An 18,464-nucleotide genomic window follows, 5' to 3' on the forward strand; every position below is an offset into this window, starting at 1 on the left:
TATTCAATATTGGGATGGAACAAATGCAACAGGACTATGAGGTGTTCTGGCAGTGTTACTCCTTTGCATAGAAAACACAAGTTTACAGGCAGCACAGCTCCAGTGATACGAGTTCAGAGTCAGAGTGATACAGCACAGATACCGGCCCTTCAGCCCAACAAGTGACAGTATCCACCCAGCTAGTCCCTATATTCCTGACCTCCAATGCTGTGTGCAGTTTGTAAATTCTCCCTGGCTGCGTGTTTCTTCCAGGTGTTGCAGTTTCCTCCTTATCCCAGATATGTGCGAGCCAGTAGGGTTAGTTGGCCGTAGGATTCTGTAAGATGGGTTGGGAGTTGGAAGAGCAGCAAGGCATTGATGGCAACAGAGATTGAATAAAATCTAGCTGTGGCAGCGACCCAGACCACCCAATGCCACTGTCAGAGACCGAACACGAGGAGTTATCCTGTGTGATGCACCCTCAGATCCAATCCAATAATAATAATAATGTTCAAAGTCAAAGAAATGTACTTGATCCTTTATTAGTAACTAGCAAAACAATCTTGAAGTGATTAATGAAACTAAAACTAGTGATATTAAACGTACTTAAGCAGAATAAAGCGAAGTTAAGCAGTCAAAAACAGATATCACACTCAGCAGTCTCTAACTCGGCCCCAGACAAAGCGTGAATACGTCACTAAACTCTCTGCCCTACCACGGCCCCGCCCATGTGACTAACTACCATAATAACACGCAACACAATATACAACACAGACAGGAAGTAGATACATGGTCCCTACACTACCCATGCAGTAAAATCAAGTAGGATTAGTGTGAAATGATTGATACCGATTCACTGACCTGTTCTCATACACTCTACAAAGGGTGTCGCGAGCTAGATGATACAAAGAGCTCCATAAATTGGATTCCAATCGTCTACTGAGTGAGACTGCAAACACTCCAAGCCGTTGATGAGATCAGGATAAGGGAGATTGATGTACTATGGGGAGGTATGAAATGTACAACAGAAAGAAACAATAGATAAACAGCCCAGGCATTAGAATCACTAGACATTTTCGAGATAAGCACATTGATGAGAAATGGCAAGATCATGAAAGAATCTGAACAGAGTATTGCATTGAATAGCCCCATTATAAATGCTGGAGCCCCGGTTAGTTTATAAACTCAGCAATTTCCATTGGTATAATTAACTCAGGTTGCTGTAGGAACATCCATTTAATTTAACCAGTAACATTGCCATTCATATATTCTGAAATCCCTCCCAAACTTCTGTTACTCCACCACTCCTTGAACTTACAAAGCTCAAACTGATGAAGCTTTCAAATCAAACATTTACAGCAGGGGTCCCCAACCTTTTTTGCACCACAGACCGTTTTAATATTGACAATATTCTTGCGGACCGGTCGACCGGTGGGGGGTGGCAGGGTGTTAATCATGACCGGAATATAGGTGATAAGTCATCTATAAGTCACTTATAAGTGTCTAATACACTCAATTTTGTTTCTAAAGGGGTTTATCTAACGAATTTAATATTAAACACACAGCGCATATTTTCCTCGCTTGAATATAGTGATAAGTCAATTATAAGAGTGGTCCCAAACCTCTGGGCCGCGGACCGATATGTTGCCGTGAAGAATGCCGTGGCGGCCGGAACGCACCCAGCACATCTTTAAGAAAAAAGCCGAAATAAACAAGCTAATTGATTAGGTGCTGCCCAGCACGTAAATGTCGGCCCAGATCAGAGGCAACGCGATGGATAAAGTACGCAACATGTCAGATTTCTTTTCCCAGGAGTCCTTGTGATCAAGATGAATATTTTTTTTAAAAATTGTAATCCAGTTGCCATTTCCAGTTTTTAAATTGTTTAAACTCGCTGAATTTAAATTAAACTCCCACCCCCAACATCCTTCTTGATCCACCTTATACATACACACGTGCGGTTCAGCTGCCTTGCACCACTTCCCGTTCTGGCTCATCTCCCTCCAGCAGCCCTCTCCCACCCTTATACTCTTCCCCCCACACCTTGCTTCATCAGCTTCTCAATATTCTCTGTCTCCTTCCACTGTGCCTGCTCCTACCCTACCTGGCAGAACCTGTCTGTTATCTGACACCACTCTTCAGTCCACCTGTCACCTCGAGCTCCTGTCTCACCACTCTTCTTCCCTTCTTCCACACTAGCAAACTCGCCTCTCCACTCCCAGACCTGATTCAGGGTTTTGACCTGAAATATCTTCAGCTAATAAGCTTCATCTTTATCTTATGCTTCCCACCAACAGGTGCCATTTGACCCACTGCGTTCCTCTAGGAGATTGACTGTTTTCCAAATTGCAGCATCTGCAGCCCCTTGTGTCTGTCTGAATTTAAATTAAGCTGTGGTGGTGTTACCAGTCGGGATCTGAAGAATGGTCCCGACCCAAAAACGTCGACTGTTTACCATTTTCCATAAATGCTGCCCTGGCCTGCTAAGTTCCTCCAGCGTTTTGTGTGTGTGTTGCTCTCAGTCTCCAGCATCTGCAGATCTTGTGTTCGTGACAAGCACGAGGTCACTGTGCTCCCAGTGTGTAACTGTCCAACTCCTTTAAAGCATCATCACATGACTCAAAGCAAACTTAGGTTTGATAATACTCCTAAGTAGTAGTTTTGGAAGAGAGCTGCTTTCTTAAAGTTGCTGTTTTGATGCACTAGGTTTGCTCACGGTTTCTGGGCAAAAAACTTTTGAGTCAACCATCTCAAAAGAACAAGCTTCTGTGTCTGAGGAGCAGAATCCCACTCCAAGCAAAGTGTACAAACCTCAGCAAAATATTATTAATCTCCCCCATCACTACTTGAAAAAAAATGTGGGAAAGCAAAATGTTTCACAGTAATTTCCCATGGGACAGAAATACACTGTGTGTATTTCACTGAAGCAGTCAGTCAGCACCAATAAATCAGGATTTTACTCTCCACAGCAATGCCACTGTTAGAACAGTGAAAGAAACCATTTACCAGGCTGCAGTCATCACAGGGGATGACCAATACAACTGAAATCAGAGGACAGTCACATTCTCTGCAGCATATTCTACCGTCATCCTCACTCCCAAGATGACCATAAAGTTCCAGGCCATAACAACAGCTGACCAAAGATACGAGAGGTGGTTATTCAGCCCCTTGAGACAGATCCACCAGTTATGAGATTGTAGCTGATATGAACTGTCTCCAAGTTTTCCCTTTTCCCTAATATTCCTTCAAATTTTAAAAGTTCCATCAATCCTCAGATATAAAATTTAAAAATTAGCCTGGATTCTATTATAGTGGCAGAAGTGCTTTTTCAAATTACTTCTATGTTCTGCACGTACAAATATCACCAGGCTGCACGGTAGCGTAATGGTTAGCACAACACTTTTCAGTACAGGTGACCTGGGTTCAATTCCCGCTGCTGCCTGTAAGGAGTTTGTACGTTCTCCCCGTAACCGCGTGGGTTTCCTCCGCGCGCTCTGGTTTCCTCCCACTGTCCAAAGACGTACCGGTTAATTGGTCACTGTAAATTGTCCCATGGTTAGGCTAAGGTTCAACTGGGGGTTGCTGGGCAACACAGCTCGAAGGGATTATTTCACACTGTACTAAATGTTTCTTAATTTTACTATAGGAAGTCCTGATTCCTTGACTTTGCCCCCAGACACATCCCAACCATCCAGTGATATGGATGTCATCAGTCCCACATTCCTCAGCCTCTAAAATTCAGGCAATATGATCCTAGTTTGTGTCATCTCACGAGTTCCGTTATCAATCTGACCAACCTGCATTGTTGTCACCAAGGCCAACCAATATGACCTTCTTAATGCGAGCTGCTCCATGTGGTATCTAATCAAGGTTTTGTGCAGTGGAAACTCGTATTCCATTCCATTCACTTGGATACAAAGGTCACCATTCCATCAGCTTTTCCCGTTTCTTTTTCGTTCTGCCACAGGTGTGAATACGTACAGATTCTCAAGTGCCTTCACTAGAACTAGATTTTCAACAGCCTAGAAGTATTCTAACTTCTGAAGAAATGGTAGAATGATGGGTGGCCCACATTTGTTTAAAATGAAATCAATTTGCTTCAGTTTTGCCTGCTTAATTAAGCTGCCTTCTGATAAAATCAAAGCCCTTTTGTAATATCAGGTCCATGCAGGCTCCCTGGAGAGGGTTTATTTACTTTGTATTTAGTCCAATTCCCCAACCCCTGCCCCATAATCTTGAAATTAATTTCCCCTTGTGTCCATCCAATTCAGGTTAGAATACTTCTGCTTACAGTTTCAATAGATCATACACACATAGTTTCAGATCACAGACAGAGGGCCCAAAAAGGTTTTCTTTCATTCCTTTGTATCTTTCAACCTTTTTTAAATCAATTTTCTCCTATAGATTATGGCTCTATTTACCCCATATAAACAAGTCATGATTTTATGCATCTACATCAATTATTGTATCAACCTTCTTTGTTCCAGGAAGAATCAACCCAGTTTCTCCAGGACAACCTCCTGGGAAAAGGGAGAGAGACGGTGCATTTCCTTGCCCCTGAATCATTCCATTAATTTATTGCCTTACCCATTTGTTATCATTTCAACTTAATGTTTTTATCAGTGTGTCCAACTATTGATCTTTGTCAGAAATTGAGTACACGCAGTCCTTCATATGAGCTGCCTCACACAGATTTTCTGCAGTTAATGATCCTAGACTTCTCCCTAAACTTTACACGATAGAACTCCCTTCCCCATCCAACCTTCTCCTACTCTCCTATCAACCCCACAGCCCCCCACCAAACTCCCTTCCCCATCCAACCTTCACCTACTCTCCCATCATCCCCACAGCCCCCCACCAAACTCCCTTCCCCATCCAACCTTCACCTACTCTCCCATCATCCCCACAGCCCCCCACCAAACTCCCTTCCCCATCCAACTTTCACCTACTCTATCACCCCCACAGCCCCCCACCAAACTCCCTTCCCCATCCAACCTTCACCTACTCTATCATCGTCCCCACAGTCCCCCACCAAACTCCTTTCCCCATCCAACCTTCACCTACTCGCCCATCATCCCCACAGCCCCCCACCAAACTCCCTTCCCCATCCAACCTTCACCTACTCTATCATCGTCCCCACAGCCCCCCACCAAACTCCCTTCCCCATCCAACCTTCACCTACTCTGCCATCGTCCCCACAGCCCCCCACCAAACTCCCTTCCCCATCCAACCTTCAGCTACTCTATTACCCCCACAGCCCCCCACCAAACTCTCTTCCCCATCCAACCTTCACCTACTCTATCATCCCCACAGCTCCCCACCAAACTCCCCTCCCCATCCAACCTTCACTACCCTCCCATCATCCCCACAGCCCCCCACCAAACTTCCTTCCCAATCCAACCTTCACCTACTCTATCATCCCCACAGCCCCCACCAAACTCCCTTCCCCATCCAACCTTCACCTACTCTATCGCCCCCACAGCCCCCAAACAAACTCCCTTCCCCATCCAACCTTCACCTACTCTATCACCCCCACAGCCCCCCAACAAACTCCCTTCCCCATCCAACCTTCACCTACTCTATCACGCCCACAGCCCCCCACCAAACTCCTTTCCCCATCCAACCTTCACTTACTCTCCCATCATCCCCACAGCCCCCCACCAAACTCCCTTCAGCTACTCTATCACCCCCACAGCCCCCCACCAAACTCCCTTCCCCATCCAACCTTCACCTACTCTATCACCCCTACAGCCCACCACCAAACAAAAGACCAATGGACACCGAAGTTCAACTTGAGCTTCCAAGGGCAAGGTCACAAGAGGTTTGGTTGCTAAGGGTGCAAAAGGGTACTGAGTGAATGCATGCAACTGGTGCTGAGTTGCACATTTTAACTAGTCAGAAAGGAGGAACGGTCTCTTCCTCCTCCCAGGAGGTTGTTCTAACCTGTGGCTAGGCATTTTTTCCCCAGCCTGTAGGTGTATACAAGAATTCGCTGCACATCCTCATCTACGCTGATGATCAGAGCAGTAGCACAACGGTTAAGAATGATATCAGAACTCATGAGATGACCAAAGATCCTCACGACTCAGGCCATGCTCCCTGCCGGCTGCTGCCATCAGGTAGAAGGTACAATAACCTCAGGACTTGCACCACCAAGTTCAACAACAGTTACTACCCCTCAGCCAGCAGGCTCTTGAACAAAAGGGGATATCTACACTCATCTGTTGAGAGGTTCCCACAACTAATGACCTCACTTTCAATGACTCATCATCTCATGTCCTCGTTATTTATTGCTATTTATTTATATTTGCCTTTGGCCAGTTTGTTGTCTTCTGCACTCTGGTTGATCTTTCACTATTCTGTAGATTTACTGAGTATGCCCACAGGAATAATGAATCTCAGGCTTGCATGTGGTTATGTATCTGTACTTGTTAATAAAATAAAACTTGCTTTTAAACTTTTTTTGAACTTTTAAACGTTTGGCCATCACTCCAGAGGCCAGAGACACGGGCTTAAATCCCACTTGTGGTGCATTCAGTTCACTAAACCAATCTGGACTTGTGCTCATGAAATTATTCAGCTGTGGTTAAAAAAAAAATTAGGAAAGGAAACCTTTATGATTCTGGACCCAGAGAGGTGGTGTTACCCTCTGAAATTGGCAATTAGGTCAGTTATACTAAAACAGAAAGTCAAGATTAAAGACATTCTCTACCACTCAAATATGGCACCAAATCCTCACCTTACCTTGAATGCCTACATACCAGACTAACTTAGAGAGCTACAGCTACCCACAGTGGACCACACCAACAAAGTTTACTTCCAGTGCTCAGTGGTCAGGCAGCCCTCCCCCGATATAGAACTTACCTCAGGCTGGATCGATCTGAAGGCAGTGATGTCCAGCAACGTGAGTTGACTCTGGAAAAGTAAACCAGAATTAGAGACCTGTCACAGGTAAAACATGAAATGTGAAAACAAGATCCTTTTGCAAACCAAAGCTACCAAACATTAATGAGAAGCAACCCCATTAATTCTACATTGCACCAGCAGCAATTCACAAGCAAATGGATATCATGCCTATGCACTGGAAATTGCTGCTTCCACTCCGAATTAAACTCCGAGCCATCTAAATTCTCCCCGAGGTATTTGGCCTTGAATACAGCACTTTTCCAGCCTTCATTTTCTATTCGCATTTCCCAATTCCCTTTTATCTTCTAAAATCATTAGCCACATTTTCATTGGAATATCTGGTTAAACAAGAAGTTTTTACAAAGAGAAATTACTTTGAAACCAGAATTTGGAGAGATTCCCAGACACTCATACATCCCCATCTTTTATCTAACGAGTAGGATCGTTCTGCTCACTTCAGACTCAGGTTTAGTATCACCGGCATGGGCCCTGAAATTTGTTAACTTAGCGGCAGCAGTACAATGCCATACATAATAATATAGGAAAAAATAAGTAAATCAATTTAAGTATATATATGTATATATTAAATAGTTAAATTAAAAGTAGTGCAAAAACAGAAATAATAAAAGTAAGGTTGTATTCTTGGATTCAATGCCCATGCAGAAATCTGATGGCAGAGGGGAAGAAGCTGTTCCTGAATCATTAATTGTGTGCCTTCAGGCTTCTGTACCTCCTTCCTGATGGTAGCAATGAGAACAAGGCATGTTCTGGGTGAGGGGGGCCCTTAACGATGAACACTGCCTTTCTGAGCCACTGTTCCTTGAAGATGTCTTCGATACAATGGGGGCTAGTACCCATGATGGAGCTGATGGAGTTTACAACTTTCTGTAGATGTTTTTCCAATCCTGTGCAGTAGCCCACTTCACCCACCCCCCCATACCAGACAGTGACGCAGATTGCTGGAATCCTCTCCACAGTACATTTATAGAAGTTTGAGTGTTTTAGGTGAGTAATTAAATCTCCTTAAACTCCTAATGGAATATAGCCACTTGTCTTGCCTTCCTTATAGCTGCAATGATATGTTGGGACCAGGTTAGATCCTCGGATCTTGACACCCAGGAACTTGAAATTACTCACTCACTCCACTTCTGATCGCTCTATGAGGATCGGTTCATGATCCTTTGTCCTACCCCTCCTGAAGTCCACAATCAGCTCTTTGGTCTTAGTGATGTTGACTGCAATGCTGTGCCGCGACACCACACTTCTAGCTGGTCTATCTCGCTTCTGTACGCCCCCCTCGTCTCCATCTGAAATTCTACCAACAATGGTTGTATCAACAGCAAATTTATAGATGGCATTTGAGCTGCGCCTAGCCACACAGTCATAGGTATAGAGAGAGTAGAGCAGTGGGCTAAGCACACATCCCTGTGGAGCACCAGTGTTAATTGTCAGTGAGGTGGTGATGTTATTTCCAATCCGCACAGATTGTGGTCTTCCGGTTGGGAAGTCAAGGATCCAGTTGCAGACGGAGGTACAGAGACCCAGGTTCTGTAGCTTATTGCTCAGGGCTGAGGGAATGATGGTGTTAAATGCTGCGCTATAGTGAATGAACAGCATCCCGACATAGGATGCTATTCCTGAGACCGTATGAAGACCCATTGAGATTGCGTCTGTTGTAGACTATTGTGGTGATAGGGAAATCACTGTGGGTCCAGGTCCTTGCTGAGGCAGGAGCTGATTCTAGCTATAACCAGCCCTCAAAGCATTTCATCAGCATAGATATGAGTGGCACTGGGCAACAGTCATTGAGGCAGCTCACACTAGACTTCTTGGGTACTGGAATACTTGTTGCCCTATTGAAGCAGGTGGGAACTTCTGACCACAGCATTGAGAGGTTGAAAATGTCCTTGAAAACACCTGCCAGTTGATTGGCACAGGTTTTCAGAGCCTTATCAGGTACTCCATTGGGGCCTGCTGCCTTACAAGGGTTCACCCCCCCCACCCCCGAAAGAGAGCCGAACACTGTCCCTGTGATCTCTGCCTCGGTTGCCATCGGGTGCAGCAGGGATCTTCACAGCTTCAGTTACAATCTCCCTTTCAAAGCAGCCACAAATGGTGTTGAGGTCATCAGGTCGTGATGCATTGTTGCCATTCATGCTACTGTATTGGGTTTCGCTTTGTAGGAAGTACAGTAATGTCCTGCTAACCCTGCCAGAATTGTCGTGCATCCAATGTTGCCTCGAACTTTGCTCAGAATTGTTTCTTCACTCTTGAAATGGCCTTCCACAAGTCATACCTGATTTTCTTGTACAGGGCTAAGTCGCCAGATATAAATGCCACGTATCTGGCCCTCAGCAGATGATGAACTTCCTGATCTTAGTGTAACAGTGGTCCAGTGTGCTGTTTCCTCTGGTACAGTACTACAAATAATTCGTTGATGGTAGTTATTTAGTGACATTTTCTAGCTGGCCTGGTTAAAATCCCCTAAAATGACGGTGAAGGTGTTGGGGTGTGCCGTTTCATGCCTGTTGATCACATTACTCAAATCATCTAGAGTCTGTTCGATATTGGCCTGAGGGGAAATATACACCACTGCCAAAACGATCGCTGAAAGCTCCTGCAGCAAGTAAAACAGCTGGCACTTAATTGCGAGATATTCCAGGTCCGGTGAGCAGAATTGGGGTATCACCGATACATTTGTGCACCAAGAGGAGTTGATCCGCGACGACAGTCTTACCCTGACAGTGCATAGTCAACCCGTCGATCTGAATTGATGCGTCCGGTATGGAAGGGGTTAACCAGGATTCTGTGAAGCAGAGGACGCACGGTGTCCTAATGTCTCTCTGATGCAGTACCCAAGCTCTGAGAGCACTGATTGTATTTACCAGGGACTGTATGTTTGCCGGCAAGATAGTCGGTTGTGGTAGTCGAAAACCTCGTTTTTAAATATATATATATATGTAAATGCACCTGCAGTCCCGAGTGACAGCCCCATTTCCAGCGAGATGTCCTCCTATCGAGGATCTTATGGCCACAGCTGGCATTATTTCCATCGGTTTTGAGCAGCGCTACATTATTCAATCACCTTAAAACATCTTTATGAACTGTACAGATCTAGGGTGCAGTTGTGATTCTTAGCTGCAGCAGACCAGAAAGGGCACTTCTATCCAAAGCTGCTCACATACAAAATGCTGGAGGAACTCAGCAGGTCAGGCAGCAAATATGGAGAGAAATAAAGAGCTGATGTTTCGGGCCAAGGCCCTTCTCTGTAGATGCACCTTTCCATGGATGCTGCCTGACCAGCTGAGTTCTTCCAGTATTTTATGTGTGTTGCTCCAGATTTCCAGTATCTGCAGAACTGTTTAGATTATGAGGACATGCAGTCCTCTTTTATTGTCATTTAGTAATGCATGCATTAAGATATGATACAACATTTCCTCCGGTGTGATATCACAAAACACAGGGCAGGCCAAGACTGAAGAAACTGACAAAACCACATAATTATAACATATAGTTACAACAGTGCAGAAGTCCATGAGCACAGTAAAAAGTTCAAAGACTCTCAAATGTCCCACATCTCACGCAGACGGGAGAAGGAAGAAAAACTCTCCCTGCCATGCCAACCACAATCTGACTCTGAGTCATCCGAAAACTTTGAGCTCTGATCAGCTCTCCGACACCGAGTACTGAGCACCATCTCTGTCCGAATGATTCGACCTCAACCTCGGTCGCCAACAGCCGGCAAGGACGGTGATTTTGAGGCCTACCCTCCGGAAGATTCCTGACCACGCAGTAACGACAGCAGCGAACAAGCGTTTCAGAAATTTCTCCAGATGTTCCTCTGTGCTTTCACGTCCATTCTCCATCAAATCAGAATTGTCCACGGCCCCTATTTAACAGATACGATATCATTTTTCACCGGAGGGCTGCGCACACGCAGGCGCGCCGCCATCTTCTCCTCCCGCCTTTTTACGTTTCCAAAAACTGAACACTCTGCTTAGGATCTCTCCAGTCAGCACAGTGCTCTATACAACAAAGCACTGAGGAAACACCAGAAATTATCGAACAAGAATCAGTTATTCCGGTTAAACAATCAACTCCAAAGCATAACCTTTGGAAAACTTCTGGGACTGTATAAAAAGGAGAAAATCCAAGGGGTGTTACAGAGACAGCAATGATTCATTGTGCCAAATCTCTGGACAGAAATTAAATGTGCTTCTCCTGGAGTTGAGCAGATTGGAGCATGTGAGTGACCAAGAGGAGGATAGACCAGATCAGTTTAGCTGCACGAGACTTGCAAGCAAAGGATTTAACTGTGAAATCAGGTTAAAAGCAAACATGTTGAAGATCAGAAGCAAAGCCAGTGAATTATTTAACAGCGCTATTCCAGCACAGAAAAACTTCAAAACCTGCACAACGTGAAAGGGACCAAACCAAACTTTAGATGGGTTTCTGAAGATCCAAGGTTTGGTTAAGACCAGCAAAGATCAATCAGAAAGGACTAGATTCAAACATTATGTTGCTTGGCTCCGTGGAATAATTTTGCAGTGTGTGGGAATAACAGAACTATAATTAGGCACTTGCGTCAGACTGGCAGAGAATTAAAAAAAAGACTTGGTAAAAAGTTCCCTAGAACAGCTGAGAAAATTCTTTATATAGAGTGTCAATTTTTTTGTTGATTCTGAACAGGAAGCTTGGATGCACAGTTGTACGGAATATTCAAAGCTGACATATCAGAGCATGGGCATCAGACAGAAGAGTGGACTTGAAGATCACTATCACCAACTTCTCATTCAATGGCGGAACAAGCTTGAGGGGACAAACGACTTAACATCAGAACCCAGATCTACCCGTAGTTGACTCTTAACTACCCACAGGCATGGCCCAAGCAAGGCCCTCAACCTGAGAGCAATTGGAAATGGACATTGTAGATATGGAGTTGTATCCTCATCCCCATGCTAAAGGGTCACCAAGTTCACAAATAAAAGTTGATTGACAAAACACTAGAGTGACAGAACAAACAAAAAAAAAATACAAATTAGTTAGCATTTAGAACACACACCAATAAAAGGCTATGGAAACAGATTCACTAGCAAATAAGTTAAATATCTGGGTGCAGGGGGTGGGGGTGGTGGAGGAAGATCAGGGATATTAAGCAAAAGTATGAAAGTGGGACTAAATGGAGGGCTCTTTGAAAGAGCAAACATGGGTTAGTTGGGCTGAATGGCCTACTTCTGTGCTGCACTACTTGCTGAATGATATCCAATCCCACTTACCCCTCTTGAAAAAAGAGGCAAAAAGTTAACTGCAATTTCATTTCCAAATTTAGAGGGTGTGGGCCTGTCCTGGAGTTGTATGTGGGAGGGTGGAAATGGCCTTGTTTTGCTGCTGTGGTTTTGTGGCTAGTTGTGTTCTTTCTGTGTTGTCCTGCCAAGCACTGGCAGCGCTACGCTGGCACCGGAACGTGTGGTGACACGTGCAGACTGCCCTCAGCACCTCCTGGGGTTGTGTTGGCTGTTAACACAAAGACTGCATTTCACTGCATGTTTCGACGCACAATACGTGATGAATAGATCGGAATATTTTGAATGGTCTTATTTCTCAACAAAGGGATGGTTTGACAGTAATTAAACATGCTCAAAAAAAAACACACATTTTTGAAGGGACAAGCCCGACCTTTTCATGACGTACAAGTCAGTGATACCACCCCTGATTTGGATTCTAAATGAATACACAACATTGAGTCAGTGAGAACTTAGTGAGAAACTGAAAGCAGAACAGAAATGACATCTGAAACAGTGGTTAGGTTTCAGTCCCAGAACTGATGACTCATGCCCCTGTTGTCAAGACACAATGTCCAAGCATCCAAACTACATGCGCTTCTGAAAAAATCAGAACTTTGGACCTCTTGAGAACACAGGCAGTGCCTACTGGCAATTTTGTACAATGATTAAAAAACACATTCAAAGCTTGCAGAGATTGAGGCCAGCATCAGCACACATTTATCAGACATTTCAAAATTACAGACAGCTGAAATCTCAGAAGAGCCCAGAAACAATTTAACTCAAAGACACAGGAGCAGAATTAGGCCATTTTGCCAATCGAGTCTGCTCCACCATTCAATCATGGCTGATCCCTTCTCCCCCCTCCTCAGCCCCTCTCAGAATCAGAATCAAGTTTATTATCACCAGCAAGTGTCATGAAATTTGTTAACTTAACAGCAGCAGTTAATGCAATACATAAGAAAAATAAAATAATAATAAAATCAATTTACAGTATACATATTGAATAGATTAAATCATACAAAAAACAGAAATAATGTATATTTAAAAAGGTGAGATAGTGTTTGTGGGTTCAATGTCCATTTAGGAATCAGATGGCAGAGGGGAAGAAGCTGTTCCTGAATCGCTGAGTGTGTGCCTTCAGGCTTCTGTACCTGATGGTAACAGTGAGAAAAGGGCATGCCCTGGGTGCTGGAGGCCCTTAGTAATGGACGCTGCCTTTCTGAGACACCGCTCCTTGAAGATGCCCTGGGTACTTTGTACCCAAGATGGAGCTGACTAAATTCACAACCCTCCGCAGCTTCTTTTGGTCCTGTGCAGTAGCACCCCACCCCCCTTCGCCCCATGCCAGACAGTGATGCAGCCTGTCAGAATGCTCTCCACGGTACATCTATAGAAGTTTTTGAGTGTATTTGTTGACATGCCAAATCGCTTCAAGCTCCTAATGAAGCATAGCCACTGTCTTGTCTTCTTTACAGCTGCATCGGTATGTTGGGACCAGGTTAGGTCCTCAGAGATCTTGATACCCAGGAACTTGAAACTGCTCACCCTCTCCACTTCTGATCCCTCTATGAGGATTGTTATATGTCCCTTCATCTTACCCTTCTTGAAGTCCACAATCAGCTCTTTCATCTTACTGACATTGAGTGCCAGGTTATTGCTGTGACACCACTCCACTAGTTGGCAAATCTCACTCCTGTATACTCTCGTCTCCATCTGAGATTCTGCTAACAATAGCTATATTGCCAGCAAATTTATGGATCACATTTGAGCTATGCCTAGCCACACATTCATGGGTATACAGAGAGTAGAGCAGTGGGCTAAACACACATATCTAAGGTGCACCAGTGCTGATCGTCAGCGAAAAGGGGATATTATCACCAATCCACACAGATTGTGGTCTTCTGGTTAGGAAGTTGAGGATCCAGTTGCAGAGGGAGGTACAGAGGCCCAGGTTCTGTAACTTCTCAATCAGGATTGTGGGAATGAAGGTATTAAACGCTGAGCTAAAGTCGATGAACTGCATCTTGACATAGGTGTTTGTGTTGTCCAGGTGGTCTAAAGCCGTGTGAAGAGCCATTGAGATTGCGTCTGCCGTTGACCTATTGTGCCAATAGGCAAATTGCAGTGGGTCCAGGTCCTTGCTGAGGCAGGAGTTCAGTTTAGTCATGACCAACTTCTCAAAGCATTTCATCACTGTTGATGTGAGTGCTACCAGGCGATAGTCATTAAGGCAGCTCACATTATTCTTCTTAGGCACTGGTATAATTGTTGCCTTTTTGAAGCAAGTGGGATCTTCAGCCCATAGCAGTAAGGGGTTGAAAATGTCCTTGGATACTCCCACCAGTTGGTTGACACAAGTTTTCAGAGCTTTACCAGGTACTCCATCGGGGCCCACCGCCTTGCGAGGGTTCACTTTCTTTAAAGACAGCCGAACATCGGCCTCTGAGTCAGAGATCACAGGGTCACCAGGTGCAGCAGGGATCTTCACAGCTGTAGTTATATTCTCCCTTTCAAAGCGGGCATAGAAGGTGTTGAGTTCATCTGGTAGTGAAGCATCGTTACCATTCATGCTATTGGGTTTCGCTTTGTAGGAAGTAATGTCTTGCAAACCCTGCCAGAGTTGTCGTACATCCGATGTCACCTCCAACCTCCTTCGAAATTGTCTCTTTGCCCTTGAAATAGCCCTCTGCAAATCATATCTGGTTTTCTGGTACAGGACTAGGTCGCCAGGCTTGAATGCCACAGATCTAGCCTTCAGCAGACAACGTACCTTCTGGTTCATCCATGGCTTTTGGTTTTACGAAGGTCTCACCAATGTAGATCAGGCTGCATCGGGAGCACCGGGCACAATAGTCGACCCCAGCAGATTTGCAGCTGAAGTGTTGCCTCACCTTGAAAGACTGTTTGGGGCCCTAGATGGAGGTGAGGGAGGTGGTGTGTGGACAGGTGTAGCACTTAGGCTGCTTGCAAGGTTAAGACATGATAATAGATGATCTTGGCCTTCAAACTTACTCCAGCATTTAATAAAAAGCTGGCTGATCCTATGCCTCAAGTCTGATGCCCTATCCTTTGATTGGTAAAACTTTGAATATCTATCCAAAAGATACTAGATAGATAATACCACACTAAAGTCAAGGAGGCAACTTTATCCCAGACAACATTATTGAAGCAGAGAACATGGACATGGCTATTATTCGTTGGATGTATTTAAGGCAGGGATTGATAGGTTCTTGCTTGTTCTGGGAGAAGGCACAGGAGCTTGAAGACACGTACGGCCAGATTTGGGAACAGCTTCTTTCCAACTGCGATAAGACTGCCGAACGGATCCTGACCCGGATCTGGGCCATACCCTCCAAATATCCGGACCTGCCTCTCGGTTTTTTTGCACTACCTTACTTTCCATTTTTCTATTTTCTATTTATGATTTATAATTTAAATTTTTAATATTTACTAATTTTTACTATTTTTAATATTTAATATTTGTAATCCAGGGAGTGTGAAGCACAGAATCACATATCGCTGTGATGATTCTACATTTCTAGTATCAATTGTTTGGTGACAATAAAGTATAAAGTACATGGTATCAAAGGTTACGGGGAGAAGGCCGGGAAATGGGGTTGAGGAGGAGATTTTAAAAAAAAAGGATCAGCCGTGATTGAGTGGTGCAGCAGACTCGATGGACCAAATGGCCTAATTCTGCTCCTATGTTTTATGGTCTTATGATCGCACTACTGACTTATGCCCAGACTTGGTGCATGTAACCCATGATATCTATTTTCTGTCTGTATTGTATTTTCTGTTGCATTTATCATGGTTATCTGTCACGTGGGTTGGGGCATGGTAGAAGCAAATGAGTACGCTACGCATTCACACTTTGTCTTAGTGCAGTTTAGTCCAGTCTAGTGGAGAGGGAGTTAGCCGCGGGGAACGATTTTCTTTCTTGACCACTAACTTCGCTTATTATGCTAATTGGAATGCTAGTTACGGTAATTACACCCAGTATTGGTTAGTTATCACTAATTATGCTATCATACGGCTTAGTATCGCAAATATCACTATTTGACCGTTATATTGCTAACTTAGTTTTATTAGTTTGTTTTTTTTAAAATCATTTCAACATCATTTGTCTTTGCTGGTTTTGTAATAAAAGATTGAACGTACCTTTTTCAATTTGGAAATTCATTATTCGGAAGCTCGATTACCCTGGCTTAGCCCCTCAGCTGTGCTGATTTGTTTTCAAGTAACACACACTTTATAACTGTCTGATAAACCCTGAGGCATTTTGGATGTCACAAGCACAAGGAGGGTACTACAGCAATACAAATTAATATCAGTTACACAACACTGCAGACTCTGGCTAACAAGCTCCAAATTAAACAGCAACTCGAGCTGCAGTTCAGAAGAAAATTTAAAATGATAAAAACTTTAAACTTGCCGGCTGTGAAAATTGTTATGTCTGTAAATTCCTTTATCTGGACTCCTTTCCTCTTTCACTTTTGTAAACTTATTCCTTCACGCTGGAACTGTACAAAGTACAAGACACTTTGCACTGTTCTTGTTAAGACACTACAGGAAGGATGCGATCATTTTAGAGACGGGATTGAGGAGAATGTTACCAAGGTTGCAGGATTTTGTTTATGAGCAATTGTTTTGAAGGAGTTATTTTCTTTAGAGATTGAGAGGGCTTTAATTAGTGCAAGAGAGGCAAAGACACAGCAAGGAGCAACACATGCCACTTGGCAGATAATTCACAGTAATCAAGATTAGAGTGTGAATAGTATGAAGATTTATTTGCTTTGAGTATGGGAATGGTGGGATCTAGAACTCACTGCCTAAAACAATGCTTGAGATCAAAATGGACACTTCCAACAGTAACCTCATATGACATAACTCAAAGCCACAGACCAAGAGCCAGGTAGCAAAGCACGACTGACAGGTTTATCCACCAACAATTGAAAGATGCAGTTCTAATACCTAGTACGCCTTGCATTCTATATTCTCCACGCATCGTCATCCGACTGCAGGCACTGATGTTCTCTCACCTCGTATGCCTTGCGTTCTGATATTCTCCACATCTTCCGACACCAGCTGATGCAGACCCAAGTCCTGATATACCTTGCTTTCTGACATTCTCCTCATCTTCCAGCACATTGTTCATGAGACTCAAAAGTTGTTTTTGGGAAGAAAAATCAATCCCCACCCAGCCTTCCATCATGCAAGTCTTTAGAAGGGATCACTGGATTTCAACCATCCCCAGTGGCCTCGAGAAAATTCCAGCTCGCTGCAATCAGATTACAAACTCCAATCCCTGGCTACTGGCTTCCACCCCCTCCCTGGCGTACGTCTGCAAGACCAGCTTCCTCCCTCTCCCTGTCACAAGAACACAAGTCATAGGAGCAGATTTAGGCCACTTGGCCTATTGAGTCTGCTCTGGTATTCCTTCATGGCTGATTTATTATTCCTCTCAACCCCTTTTCTCTTGCCTTCTCCCCGTAACCTTTGACACCCTTGTTTTTAATGACTCAAGTTAACTCTCTGCAGTGTTGGTTCAATCTGATTCTGTGTCAGGGTTCAATCATCCTACCTGTGGCATAAGTTCCATCCTCAAAACATTAGTCAAATCCACTCCTTGTCCGCTCACTTACTCTATTCCCTTGCCAACTCCAGACTTGACTATTCCAGCACAGGGTCCTCAGCCATGGGCCAATACCATTGAGTAAGGGGTCCATGGACCCCAGATTGGGAACCCCTGTCCTCCTCCTCTCTACGGGTCATTAGAATAAATCAGCCCAAAGCTCTGATGCCTGATCACAACTCACACCTCCTAAAACCGTGCACTCACTTTCTACTCAAATTCCCGGTAAGCAACACATGGATTTTAAAATGCTTCTCTGATGACACCTCCCCATCTCATGCAACCCTTTAAATTAATTATTCAATCTAACCGCTCCCATGTTGTGGCCTCATAACCTCTGGAATTTCTCTTTTTAAAACCTACTTTCTTAACTCATGTTGATTCATCTCCCTCTATCATCTCCTTATGTGGCTTAGGCCTTATCTGGGGATTTATCACAAATTTCCTAAACAATCAACAGGAAAAACAGGTTTAGATAGAGTCATAGAGAGCTACAGCACAGAAACACTATTCGCCCCGTATAATCTGCTAAGCTATTACTCCATCTAGTCACATTGACCTGTGTCCAGACCATGCCCTCCAAATTCCTTCCATCATTGAACATTGACCTCTCAAACTTCCGCTAATGCCCCATCTCCCCCTCGTACCCCATCCGTTAT

Source organism: Mobula birostris, chromosome 32 (assembly GCF_030028105.1).
Source record: "Mobula birostris isolate sMobBir1 chromosome 32, sMobBir1.hap1, whole genome shotgun sequence".
In the NCBI taxonomy this organism is placed as follows: Eukaryota; Metazoa; Chordata; class Chondrichthyes; order Myliobatiformes; family Myliobatidae; genus Mobula; species Mobula birostris.